General features: G+C 41.4%; 1 protein-coding gene across 1 annotated transcript in view; it reads right to left on the reverse strand.

The window, feature by feature from the left end:
* LOC101588358 (vomeronasal type-2 receptor 116-like) overlaps positions 1–4,287 on the reverse strand; it is a 116,557-nt gene that overhangs the window by 104,240 nt on the left and 8,030 nt on the right. The gene's annotated exons all lie outside the window — the stretch shown is intronic.

The following is a 4,287-nucleotide window of genomic DNA, read 5'->3' on the forward strand; positions in this document are numbered from 1 at the left end:
ATGGCTCATTTCTACAAGACTTAGGGAAAGATCTAATACCAATAGTCTTCAAACTTTTTTTGGTACCTGGAACTGAACTCAGATCTTTGCATAGTCAGGCAGGCACTGTGCAGCTAAGCTCTACCCTCAACTCTCAAGCTCTTTAATGAAACTGAAAGGGAAAGAAGGCTTATCCTGATACCCAAACGAACACGTGTCCACTGAAAAATGAACTACAGCCTAGTCTCTCTAATGAACACACATGCAAAAATTCTCAAGAAGATAATGGATGTCACAATACCTATTGTACTCTTCGTGTTATTTACTCTTTCTGGTTCTCACTCTAGCGTGACATTATGTTTGTACATTCGGGTCTGATTTACTTCACTGACCAAAAGTCTCTTCTTGCATCCATTTATCTGTGATAGCCTTGAATTTATCTTTTTTTTTGAATTTATCTTTTTTATGGATGAGTAATACTTCATTGTGTAAAAATACCACATTTTTTATCCATTGCCCAGTTGATGGGCTTTTGGGTTGTTTCCAAGATGTTGCTGTGACCAATTGCACAGCTAGCAATGGAACGTCCATCTCTGACAAAACAAAACAAAAAGGGGGATACAAATAAAGGATCATTTTGTATTAAAAAGTACATATATGTATATACAAAGTAAGATAGATATGCAGCTCCTTTCTCTTAGTTCAATAAGAAGAAAAGTTTGTACTCATATTGTGTAGACAAGATATCATGTCTGCGTCTTTTCCTCTGAATAACTACTACAAAGACAATATGTGATGTATTATTTATTGTAACTGTCCTACTAACCTCCTTTGAAACTGTTTCATTGCTATTTTGTTTTCTCATTAAAATGAATATGTTTTTTAAAAAATTGCACTGCTATAAACATGGGTGCACATATATCACTTGGTATGATGATTTCAGTTCTTTTGGAAAAATATCTAGGAGGGGATAACTGGCTTGAGTGGGATCTCCAATCCCAGCTTTTTGAGGAGCCTGCACACTGATTTTCACAATCCTTTACCAGCCTGCACTCCCGCCAGCTGTGGAGAAGTCCTTTCTCCCACAGCCTCCTCGGCATTTGTTAATGACTGACTTCTCGATGGCGGCCGTTCTTTCTGGGGTGAGATGGAATCTCAGCGCTGTTTTAATTTGCATCTCTTGAACGACCAGTGACACTATACATTGTTTCATATGTTTATTTGTCATTTATATTTCTTCATTTGTGAAGTTATGTTCATTTCAGATGCCTAGTTATTGATCGAGTCTTTGTATTTTGGAGGCCTGAGTTTTAAAAATTGTTTACTTGCTCTAGGTAGCAGTCCTTTATCTGAGGGACAGTTGGCTATAAACTTCTCAAAGAGAGGAGGTCCTTTTTTTTTTTTTTTTTGTATGTTAGGTCTACAGGGTGTTCAGGGTCTCACTACTAGATCAGGCTCGTAGTAACCCGCCTGTTTACAGCCTCCCAAGAGCTGGGCTTACAGGTATGCGCCACCATGCCCATTCTCAATTGCCACCTCAGCATGCCCTGAGGGCAGGGCCTGCATGGCAGGCATGGGATCAAAACCCCAGCCCCTGCGCCCACTTGCAGGCACTTTAATCCACTGAGCTATTTGGCTAGCCCGGAGAGAAGATCTTAATTGTTGATTCTTTGAAGTATTTCATGTGCAGTTCAATTTTTGTTCATAAGCTATCTACTTACCCCCAGGTCTTGAATCTGTTCAGTGAGAAGGAAAATCTTGGATGAAGTAAAGGACCAAAAAAAAGATAGATATATATACATATGCTTGTTTACTAGAGTATTACAGGTGCTAAGTACAAATGTCATCGTGCTGTGATTTTTTATAGCTGCAGCAGTGCCAACAACATTCTCAACATTTTATCAACATGGAAATGTTCATAAAGTGAAATGCAAATTGCCCAAGTATCATGTTTTATTTGGTATGGGCACATCTATGTATCTACATATTTATTTATGTATCCACATTCTATGTCCACGCAAAACAAAGAAAAGGAATTTACTCTTGCTTATTGCCCCTGGTTCTCACTAGTACAGGAAAAAGAATTTAAAGCACTTTTTTCATTCTGTTGCAATCTACTGATAAGGAAAAGGTCTGGCCTTCAAGAAAAATAAAAGTCATGAAATGAAATATAAGCTTTGGTAGCATAAGTAATTTTATTTATTGGTATTACTTTTATAGTTTTTCCCATTTAATATGTAGTTAGCCAAGGTTTCCTTACATATATCCTTTATGTAGTTAATGCACTATCTTTCTGACAGGTTCTGGCCCTAGTATGGATTGCTGAATTATTATGGACATCATCGAATAGGGCTGAAGCTCTTAGAACAACAGCTTGTCCTCCCAGAGACAGTCTGCCCCCTTCTTCTCCAACCCAGCCGAAAGTGCAATTTCCTCTCCCCTTCTCACCACCACAGGGAAGATCCCAGTCAGCTCCTAGATACTTTTAACCATCTCCTTAATTCTGCCCCTAGCGGAAGTCCATAAAAGCCTCAGCTTCCTTTGTCTCCAGCCAGAAGATCTACCTGCCCCATCTGCCCTTGATCCTATTCATGCCTTTGGAGTTAATAAAGCTTCTTTCATCTTTCCTGTCTCTTTGCTGAGCTGCTGAAAAACCTATAACTTTCTGTATTTAGTCTGTAGAAGACTTTGATCAGGAAGGAATTTGGCATTTTATCAAATGCCCTTTCTCCATCTTTTGAGATGATCATGTGATCTTTATCCTTCATCTTATTTGTGCGATTTACTTCCTTGATATATTACTGCAGGGTGAATGACCCTTCTATCCCTGGCATAAAGCCAGTGTGATCGTGGTATACGATCTCATCGAACTGCTTTGGAACTTCATTTGCAAGTTCTTTGTCAAGCACTTTTGTAATTATGTCCATCAGGAATATTGGTAGATAGTTTTTTGTTATAGCTTTCATTTTCTTCTTGGGGTTTGCCTACTACCTGGTAATTATCTCAAAAGGAATTCCACAGTATTATGTTTTCAAATATATCCTAAGTGGCACGGGATGTAAGCTTGTAGTCTACCCCTACTGAGTGCCCTGTGTGATTACCCTGTAAACCACAGGCCTCATTCACTGCTTCCAAGCAATAGAAAGCACCCTAGCAATCCCCGGTGACTGAGGCGTAAATGCAAGCCATCTAGAACACTCAACACTTCTGCTCATCAGCCAACTTATGCATCTGCCTTTAAGTCATGATTGCCCTCACAGCGAGTGGCCACAACAGAAGTGCCACTAGAAACTGAGTGGTGGGCGCTGCACCAGTTGGTTTCCAGCACTATTCCAACTCTGTGTCACCTGCTTTGCTTAACCGATGTTCTGTGTTTGAATTCTGTCCCAGATATATTTTACTCATTTCTGTGACAAAATACTTGACACCCAAAATTAAGAAAGGAAAACTTTATTCAAATCACAGCTAGTGGAGGTTTCACTCCATACTCAGCTGGCTCCAAGGCAGAGTAATGTACTGCAGAGGGCAGCAGTTTGTGGTGGCAGAAATAGCAGAGCAAAGGGAAGAGACATGGCTGTGGCTTCTCGTAAGCCTCTCCCCCTCACTTCCACACTGAAGGACCACAGTTCTTCAAGGAACTGAAGCCCTTCCTCCCATGGTGTCTACAGACTACAGCTCCTCTGAGAAAGTGGTGAGCAGAATCCTTCCTCAACTCCCTTTTATATCTTCTTTGTGCAAAGTCACTGTAGGGCAGACCCTCCATGCTCTAGAGTGCAAAGCCTTCTGAGCCCATCCAGCCAAGCTTCCACCTCCTCAAATTGACAAAAGGTATCAAAAACCATAATCTGAGGGCTGGCCAAATAGTTCAGTGGATTAAAGCACCTGCAAGCAGGTGCAGGAGGCCAGGGTTCAATCCCCAGGCCTGCTGTGCTGGCCCCGCCCCGGGGCACACTGAGGTGCCAATTGAGACTGGTCGTCCTGTAATCCCAGTTCTTGGGAGGCTGCAAACATGTGGATCACTAGGAGTCTGATCTAGTAGTGAGACCCTGAACACCCTTTAGAACCTTCCATAAAATATTTTTTTTAAAAAAACATAATCTTACATCCTGGGTTTGTGGTAGCTGGGGCTAATGCACATCTTCCATCTGTATGCATGTTTTGCCCCTTCTGCCCCACTGTACCTATTAGCAGCAGTTGCAACAGTGCTCCAGGCCCTATTTTTCCACTGGAGCAAAGGGTAACTTGCTTTAGATCTGACAGAGGCTTTGAGGATCTCTCTCCTCTCCTCTCCTCTCCTCTCCTCTCCTC

The sequence above is a fragment of the Octodon degus genome, unplaced genomic scaffold (assembly GCF_000260255.1).
Source record: "Octodon degus isolate 3935 unplaced genomic scaffold, OctDeg1.0 scaffold00322, whole genome shotgun sequence".
Classification (NCBI taxonomy): Eukaryota; Metazoa; Chordata; class Mammalia; order Rodentia; family Octodontidae; genus Octodon; species Octodon degus.